Source organism: Chiloscyllium punctatum, chromosome 46, assembly GCF_047496795.1.
Source record: "Chiloscyllium punctatum isolate Juve2018m chromosome 46, sChiPun1.3, whole genome shotgun sequence".
NCBI lineage: Eukaryota > Metazoa > Chordata > Chondrichthyes > Orectolobiformes > Hemiscylliidae > Chiloscyllium > Chiloscyllium punctatum.
The window spans coordinates 3,309,305-3,319,343 of NC_092784.1; positions in this window are offsets into that span (position 1 = coordinate 3,309,305).

Here is a 10,039-nt window from a genome sequence, read left to right on the forward strand (position 1 = left end):
GCTGTGGGTATGAAACTCACTGCCAGAGAGAGATTGCAGGGGGAATCAGTTTAAATATTACCACATGGGAGGGGTTTGGGTTATCGACAGAGAAGGGTGACTGAAAGACAGTGTCATGGAAGGATGTGTTCCCAGGTGTCACAATGCTGAAATCTAGACACTTGGATAGCATCCAGTAACATGAGCCAGTCTTCCCAGGAAAGATGGGAAAAAGGGTTATTGGTGTGGGATGAAATGATGGAGAGTTTTGTATGAATATTTGTTCTACAGCTTTGTAAATGGGAGTGGTTTCAACAGAGTATAATACTCATTGGGCAGATTCTAACAATAATTTCTCTCAATGCCATTTTAATTGAGTGTGACAGAGTGATCACCCACACGAGAACGAGCTAGTTTCCTGGTGCTATCATATCGAACTCACCTCATTAATGACCCACCCCACCCCATGTTGTCCATCTCATTCAACGACAGCCCGATTCTTCTACCCATCATGGATGGAGGGACTCACTCTCCCCCGATAAACCTGGATATTCCATTAAACATTACTCTGGCGCCATCTTTTAAAGGCCAATTGGCACATGGTTGCACTTTCTCCGGTTGGGGCTGCCCTGCACAGTTTACCCCGAGCATGGCAGATAAGGGCAAATTACACCACGGTTTGTCGACAGTGGCACGGAGGGCCTGGTGGGTGGGCTAGTACAGTGGGGGACCATTCTCTTCCCAGAGGGAGCCACACTACCAGACCCACCGAGCATGGTCTGAGCTCACCACCCAGATTAGTACAGTATCTGGGTTCTGAAGAAATGTCCAGCAATACAGGACAAGCATCAATAACCTTCCCCGCTCTGTCAGGATAAGCGTCACCGTAATCTTTCTGCTTCCTCACATTCACGGTATATCTGTTATAGCACCATTCTTCCCCCCCACCCCCACCGCTGCGCGCTCTCTCTCTCCCGCTCTCTCCCTCCCTCTCTCTCCCTCTCTCTCCTTCTGTCTCTCTCTCTCTCACTCCCTCCCTCCACTTTACCCATCACACTAATAACACTTCATGAATACAACACCTTGGACTGACTCCTTCCAAACACCTCACCATGAACCTGTCCCCCACCTACCGCAGCACGAACAGCAGGGACACCCACTTCCACCCTCCCTCCCTTGCTCCCATTCCAGGCGAAACAGCCTGGAATAAGACACAAATGGCCAAGCCGGGTGGTGGAGTGCCCGATATCCGTTCCCTCACCCCCCCCCCCCAACCCCCGCCATGTGGGGATGCCCCTGGTAAGAGTCAGAGAGGACCGGGACACCACTTGTGGAGATTCTGAAACATCCACGTCCCACCGACCGAGTAAGGAGCAATGTTCAGTGAAGGACAATTCTCACTTTAAACCCACTGGCAGTTCTGATACCCCCAGCACAACTTAGAAGGCGTGGTCCTGATGCCATCTCCCTTTTGTGTCATGCTGGTACAAATGGCATCACCATGATCTTGGTGGGCAGGAGGGTGGGGTCATAACACATCACCACCACCTCCCAGGAAGGGAGCACGGAGACTCCTTCCTACAACTCCCCCTGTGAACAGCTCAGATACTAATACTAATCTGTGACAGTTACTACTCTACCCCTTGTCCTGACATTTTCAATAACCTGTGATCGTATACACCCAGCGCTCTCTGTTACTGCAGCCCCTTTGTAATTGTACCGCCTGTTTTAAACTGTCTTTCTTTATCTTTCTTACCAAAGTGCATCACCTCACACTGCTCTGCATTGATCCCCGTCTACCTTGCACTGAACACGACACCAACGTGTCAATGTCCTGTTAGAGTTCCATATTGTCCTCCAATAGACTTTACAATTCTTCCAGGTTTGGGGCCATCTGCAAATATTGAGATTATCATAGTGTCACAGTTCCTATGAAGCAACTGAAATCCTGCCATATTGACGAGTGTGAGCAAGTGAAATACTGATGTACTCCCATAGACAGAGTCGAATAATGACATAATGTCACTGGAGCAACTAAAATCCTGACACATACGAGACGGAGTGGATGAAGTATTGACAAACCACAGGGTATAATGTGATGAAATTGAAAGTGTGTACTGTACCTTTAAGAGAGGCTGAATGCTGTTCTGAACTGAGAGCTTACAAGCTCATGTGGTATGAGAGGTTGGCAGACCCAGAAACATTATGTTGTAGAGTTGGAGTCGGGTAATAAGTGCTTAAGAGAAAGGGGTCTCAGAATTATGAATAGGTGATGTAAAATGATCGCATTCAGATTTTAAAAATAAATTGATGTTTTTATTTAAACAGTAGAACTTGCGAGTTCTCTGTCACTCTTACTTTTACAATTTATGAGGCAAACTGAGCATTTCTTTACATATAGTTTAAATTACCAGATGAGTTCAATGTTGTGTCCTAACAATTGCTGTGTGTGTATCCGTGTGTCTCTGTGTGGGGCAACTCTGGCAGTTTCTGTAGTACTTGAAGTGATGCAATCCCACCCTCTGATGGCCACCCCACGCCACTGCACAGGCATTGGCAGAGGGTGAAAACCAACTGGGATACATTCAGAGAGGGGGAGGGAGAGGGCAGCTGCTCACGGCACCATCCAAACTGATGTCTTCACCATGACTGATCTAAATGTTCTTTCAACGTTGTAATTGTCCCTGCTTTCACCACTTCTTCTGGAAGTTCATTCCACACCCAAGCCAGCTTCTGTCTAACATAATTACCTCGCATGACTTTTGTAAATCTTTTTCCTCGCATCTTAAAATATCCTTCAGTTTTGAATCCCCAACTCTCTGGAAAAGACATCAGCCCTTAGCTTCTCTGTACCCCTCATTATTTTATAAACCTCTGTAAAGTTATCCCTTAACCTCATACTCTCCAGTGAAAAACGTCCCAGCCTACCCAGCCTTTCCTTATAGCTCAATCCCTCCTTTCCCAGCAACATCCAGGTTAATCTCTTCTGCACCCTCTCCAGCTTAATTATATCAAGGTCAGTAATGTCAAAGTATTTGATAACAAGGTATTTTCTAAGGGTAGGAGAGTCCAAAACTAGTTGAGATAGTTTTAAGGTGAGACGAAAAAAAATTAAAAGTGACCTAAGGGGCAGCGTTTTCACCCAGAGGGTGGTGTGCCTATGGAATGACCGGGCAGGATGACCAGACTGAACACAATCTTCCAGAAGAGGTCTCACCAAAGTCCTGTACAACCTCAACATGACGTTTCAATTCCAACACTCAAAGGTCTGATCAATGAAGGCAAGTGTTCTAAACACCTTCTCAACCACACTATCTATATGAGATGCAAATTTTAAGTATTTATAACTGACGGACTAGGTCTCTGTTCTACAGCACTGCCAAAGGCCCTACGTTTAATTGTATTGGTCCTGCTCTTGCTTGGTTTATCAAATCCAATACCTCGCATTAATCCAAACTAAAGTCCATCGGCCACTTCTCAGCTCAGCGATTGTTATTACCACTACCCCACCCTCCCCCTTCAAATTAAAATTGCTTCTTCCTCTCCAGAAGGCCTGCACAGTCCGGCCTTGATTTTCACAAAGACCCTGAGCTTGGTTTGCCTTGCGTGGTTAGGGGGAGGAGGACAGATTGCAGACACTGTCAATGGTGAGAAGAGCCTGCACAGTAATCAGCGGTCTGGTATCATTTCATGGTTTTAGGAAGATGGCAGTCGCACGTTAGAGTTGGCTAATACTGATCGGTGTTACGGGAATGGAAAATATGCTCTTTCTCCGTCTCTGGTGTTCAGTAATAAATATCCATTTGAGACCCTTCATCGTGCAGAGTGTGTCTGCAGGATTTCTTTCCCTGATATGGCAGACTACAGATAAAAATGATTAAAGATGTTCATACTTAATTTCGAAGGCACAGCACGTGCACTCAACATCCTACAGTTGAGACAAATATTTTGTATTTGTTTAACGATACAAAGTGTTTTGTGTAGTTTAGTAATGGTAACCTGATAAATCCACACCGAGCTGAAAGCTGACACTTTAATATGACCCACAGTCTGGATATGACCGTGTAGTGGGTAATGTCCCTGCCTCTGAGCCAGAGCTCTGAATTTGATTCCAATTCTTAAACGTAGTATTCCAAGCTCTGGACTAGAAGTTTTGAATTCAAGTCCGGCTTGTTGCAGAGGTATGTCACAGCATTTCAGAACAGGTGAGCAAACACACAGCTTTATGGGTATTGCAGAGTTCTGCTAGTGCTCCTACCTCCAGGCGCAAAGGTCTCTGTGTAAATCCCACAGAGGTGTCTCATGATACACCTAAACAAACTGACTAAAATGGATTTCGAATTATGACTTAATGGATAAGGAAGAAGTGTCAGTATTGAATTTAAGAATTTAGGCCCGGGATGACTGAAAGCACAGCTATTCGTGTTGATTGGAGTCACATTTCACTGCAGTAGAGATTTGTAAAATCAGAATGGTCATGGGTAGGTTGAGTCGTCATGGTTTTTCCCCAGGTTGGGGCGTCCAATACCAGAGAGCATTGGTTGAAAGTGAGAGGGGAAAGATTTTCAAGAAGCCTAAGGGTAACCTTTTCACACAGAGGGTCGTGTGCGTATGGAATGAGCTGCCAGAGGAAGTGGTGCAGCCTGGTACAACTCCAGCATGCAAAAGGCATCGAGGTACTGACAGACCTGCCGAGCTTTTCCAGCAATTTCTGTATTTGTTGAAATATGCATTCATTTTAACAGAGGTATTCTGAATAGATTAGCATGTTATTTTTTTAATGTCGCTGGGATAAATAAACATATCTTCAAATCGCCCGAGACCACTTTCTGCTAGTTTTATGGCTCTGTGCATGACAGCAACAATGATGCACCTACATGGAGCAGGGAATGTGATGGAGACATAATTCAGACAATGTACATGATTGGGAGAGGATGACATTATTGTGTGATTCAACTCAGAGTGGGAGAAAATGTAACCTAATCGAGAAGGAACGGCCTATTGCAGTCTCTCTCCCTCATTGTTCCTCATCACAGCACTGTGTGCGAGCTAAAACAAAAAAGCTATATAGTCATTGTTACGTTCTTATTTTTATAGAATTCCCATAGTGTGGAAACGGGCACTTCAGCGTAACAATTCCATATTAACCTTCCCAGGCCCTCTCCCCTACATTTACATATGACTAATGCACCTAACGTGGAAATCCCCGAACACTCCAGACAATTTAGCTTGACCAATCCACCTAACCTACACAGTTTGAGCTGAGTTGAGAAACTGGAGCACTCATTATAAGCTCACATAGACAAGATGAGAATGTGCAAACTCCACACAGACAGTCACCCAAGGTTGAAATCGATCCTAAGGCAGCATTGCTAACCACTGAGCCACTGTGCTGACGATTGGAGGATTCCTGATCAGAATTGATTGGAATCTCCTCACTGCCTAATGCGAAGGGAATTGAGCCAAGTCCAATTTTTCCAGGAATGAAATCTCATTGCTTGCAGCTTGTGTGAGTAGAACATTTTCAGAAGCAGAAGAACATTTTGGACAATCTCTCAATTTTTATTTTTGTCAGGAGTTACACTAAAATTTGGACGAAGTTCTTTCAAGTTAAAATTGCAGAGATTTTGTTAATCGGTTTGTCTGTGTGTGTGTGTATCTCAGTGTTTTAAACAGGGAAATATCGATTATATATTTGCAATACCCAAACATTTTGCCATTCTTCTTTCCATCTTAGCTCGAGTAATATTGCTCTGAATTATAAACAAGTTGTTTTAGGACATTAAAGAAACTCGCCTCAATTGTTCCTAAAACTGACCCTGACCCAGTCTGAGACCGATATCATCGGCCATATCACCGACCTGGTTACATTTAACAGTTGTTGTGTGCAGTGGAGAAGTGGGACTAGAAAGGAAACAGTGACCCAAAAGCCAGGGAACTATAGACCGGTGAGCCTGATGCCAGTGGTGGGGAAGTTGTTGGAGGGGATTCAGAGGGAAAGGATTTACATAGGTTTGGGAAGGCAAGGGCTGACCGGTTTAGTCAACGTGTCTTTCTGCATGGGAAATCATGTCTCATTAATTTGGTTGAGTTTTTTGAAGAGGTGACAAAGAAGATTGATGAAGGTCGACGTTGTCTATATGGACTTCAGCAAGGTGTTCATAACATTCCGATTGGTAGGCAGATTAGTAAGGTTCGGTTACAGGGATGCAGAGGAAGCTAGTCAATTGGGTTCGCAACTGGCTTGAAGGTAGACAGTTAGTAGTCTTGTGGCCTGCATTGTACTGCATGAATCAGTACTGAGTTCACTGCATTTCATCATTGGTATCAATGATTTCGGTGAGAACATCGGAGGCATAGTTAGTAAGTTTACAGATTACATCAGAAAGGTGGTATAGTGGATTATCTCAGAGTACAACGAGACCACAATTACATGGCACAAAGGGGAAAGGACTGACAGATGAAGTTTAATTTATATAAATACGAGATTTTTCATTGTGGGAAGGCAAATCAGGGCAGGAATTATACACTTAATGGTAAGGTCCTGGGGAGTGTTGTAGAACAAAGGGACCTCGGGCTGCAGGTGCATTGTTCCTTGAAAGTCGAGTCGCAGGTAGACAGTGTCGGACAGAACACAATTTGGCACATTTGCCTTAATCAGTCAGAGCATTGAGTATAGGAGTTGGGGTGGTATGTTGCATCTGTCCAGAACATTGGTGAGACCACTTTAAGAATACGGCGTACAATTCGGTTTTCTCCAGAAAACATTCACAAAGATGTATCAGGACTGCACAGTTTCAGCTTTTGGGAGAGGAGGATTAGGTTGAGGTTTTTCCCCTGGAGTCAGAGGCTGTGGGGTGACATTTCAAAGGTTTATAAAATCATCAGTGGCATGGATATTCTGAATAGCCACACAATCTTTTCCCAGTATAGGGGAGTCCACAATAAGACGGCATAGGCTGAAGGCAGAAGGGCAATGATTTAGAAGGGAGCTTAGGGTGAATCTTCTATACAGAGAGTGGTGTGTGTACGGAAATTGCTGTCAGAGGAAGTGGTGAAGGCGGTTACAATCACACATTTTAACTCTGTCTGATACAGGAGGGATATTGACCAAATACTAGCAAATTGGACTTGATCAGGTTTGTTTATCTGGTCCGAGTGGACAGATTGGCCTAACGGGTCCGTTTCCATTCTGCATGACTCCGCGATTCTATAAGAGGGATGTGGAAAAATTCTGAAACGACCCTTGGAGAGGGAATTCTTTTCACCGGAAGTTTAGTGTTCCTTTCTGTTCATTTTGATTCAAGGCTGAATTAGTTAAATATTTGACAGAAAAGTGACTCACGGATAATGGGATATAGACAGGAAAGTGGGACTGAGACCACAACCTGATTAGCCACAATCTTCGTGCGTGGTAGAGAAGGCTCAGTGTCTAATGATCCGCTCCTGCTCCTCAGTCCCATGTTTCTGTGTTCCATTCAGCCCGTCAAACCTGCTAGACAGGAGCAGTTAGAGGCTACTTCGCCCTATAAACTGGTGCACAGAAAGAGAGGAAATCATTCAATCCCTCAAGATTGTCCCATATGGTTAGGGGTGGTTTGGAAAATATGACTTGAAAACCCAAGTTGTGAAAGAAAGAGGCCCCTCATCTCTCTTTACAGAGCTTCCCCTCTGCAGCTTGTGCTTCATTTGTTTGTCATGTTATAGACCAAGGTTCGCTGGGAATACAGCCCACAGACCTCACCCAGGGATTGCTCACGGAATCCTCTGGTCTCCCTGACCGCAATATTCAATAGCAGAACTTCCAGGAAAATAACACCCACTAACATTCCGATAACAGAATTGGAGAACATCAGAAACAGGGCTAGTTTGTTCACCACTCTGCCAAGCTTGATTTGCCCTTCACTAAGATCATGGCTGACCTACTCTTGGTCTCAGATCCTTTTAAATGCCTGATTCTTCATATCTCTCATCTCTCCAACAGGTCAATATCCATCCAGCGTCTCTTTAAGTAATTAGTTTTCTAGGTCCCCAAACGCTCTGGAAAAGAGAATGTCTGCCATTCAATACAATCTGTTTGAAGAAAACACTTGCTGCTACTATATCCTGGCCTATTGATATGATCGAAAGATGTGAACACAAGGGTTCAGGTAAGAGTGACTGGCCTTGATATCAAGGCAGTGTTTGACTAAGGTTGACATCAAAGTACTTAACAAAACTGGACTTAGTGGGAATCAAAGTAAGCTCCCCACTGGTTGGAGCCAATCATAGCACAAAGGAAGATGTTTGTTGTTCATGGATGTCAATCATCTCAGTCCTGGGTCATCGCCGTGGGAGATCCTCAGGGAAGCTGCCTCTTCACAATCATCTTCAGCTGCTTCATCAATGTCTCCCCGCCCCCCACCCCCATTCTCCCCCCTATAAGATCAGAAGTAGGGATGGTCATTGAAGATTTCACAATGTTCAGAATAATTTGTTCCCCGTCCGTCAGCTCCTGAACCAGTCTGTGTCCATGTGCAGCAAGACCCAGACACCATTCAGGCTTGTGCTGTTAAAGTGTCAGTAACATTCATGTAGTAGATCTGCTAGGCTGTGCGCATTGTCACCGTAAAATTCACTTTTTCCTTTAAATCTGCGATATAACATCTGCTATCACATCTTTATGGCACACACCATGTATATTTTGTAACTTAAAAGTCAGTAACATAAGACTCCAATGAAGTATTCTCATATTCTAGTCTTTAAATCCTACAAAACAATGCAAGAGGATTGTGGTACATTCGTCTCCGACAGCCAGTTTGTGATATAAACAACAAAATGTTGTCAGGCCAGTACCAAACACAATAATCCTTTTTAAATAGTGGAGCATTTTCTTTCCGGTGGGTATTGGGTTTATTTTTTATAGGTAGCCAATTGGCCATTCCATTCCATTCTCATGTTCCTGCATCAATACATCTCCAACCCCTATATCGCGAGCAAAAATCACAAGTTTGAAGACTTTCAAAATAATTGGTGTAGCTAAAACTGGTGCGGTGGTTAATGCTGCTTTTGCATTCTCAAATGCCTGCTTTATTTGTTCTATACACCAGCATTTCATGTTCTTCTTCAGTAAATCCACCAGCGGTTCCCCGACGCTGCTGAAGTTTTGAACAAACTTCCAATGGAATTCACTCAGTCCCAAAAATCGAAGCTTCACTTTCTTCGAGGATAGTTGGGGAAATTCCTAAACGTCCTTCGTCTTTGTATTGCACCGGTTCGATCTTACATGTCCAATGTAATGTCCCAAGAACATCAACTCTGCTTTCGCAAATTTTGTTTTCTTCACGTTTATTGCCAGTTTTCCTTCATGTAATCATTCCACGAGCTCTGCCAACTGTAACATGTGATTTTTGCATGACTTGTTAAAGACCACTGCATCTAACAGATAAACTTCACAATTTGTTCATCTGGCCACAGCTCTGATCATGAGTCTTTGGAATGTGGCTAGTGCATTATTCATTCCAAAGAGAATCACTTTGAATTGGTGTAGCACATTTAAGGTTACAAACGCAGAAGCGTCTTTAACTTTCTCTGAAAAGGTTGCCTGCCAATAACCATGCAGTAAGTCCAACTTTGTGATGTGTGTGGCTTGTCAAACTTTACGTATGCAGTATTTGAATCTTGGTATTGGATAGGAGTCGGATTTTGTTTCTAGTAGTCCACACAAAATCGCTGAGCCCCATCAGGTTTTGGAACTAACAGGATCAGCATACTCCACTCGCTCTGACTCGGTTCAATGATATATTCATTGAGCATCGCATCCACTTCCATCTGGACCTCGGTGGCTTTGTGAGGATTAAGCTTGCAGGGCTGTTGTTTATCAGAACAGCATTCTCTACTTCCAACACATACACAAAAGTGTAAATCCTCCCATCTTGGTTCTGCAAATGCCCTCGTACTGCTGCAATGAACAATCAACTGGGTTCATTGCTCTTGCAACAGACAGGTCGCTATCCTATCCCACTCCTCAAGGACTTCCTTGTCATTTAAAGGGTTTTGCGTCACATCAAACCTCATGACA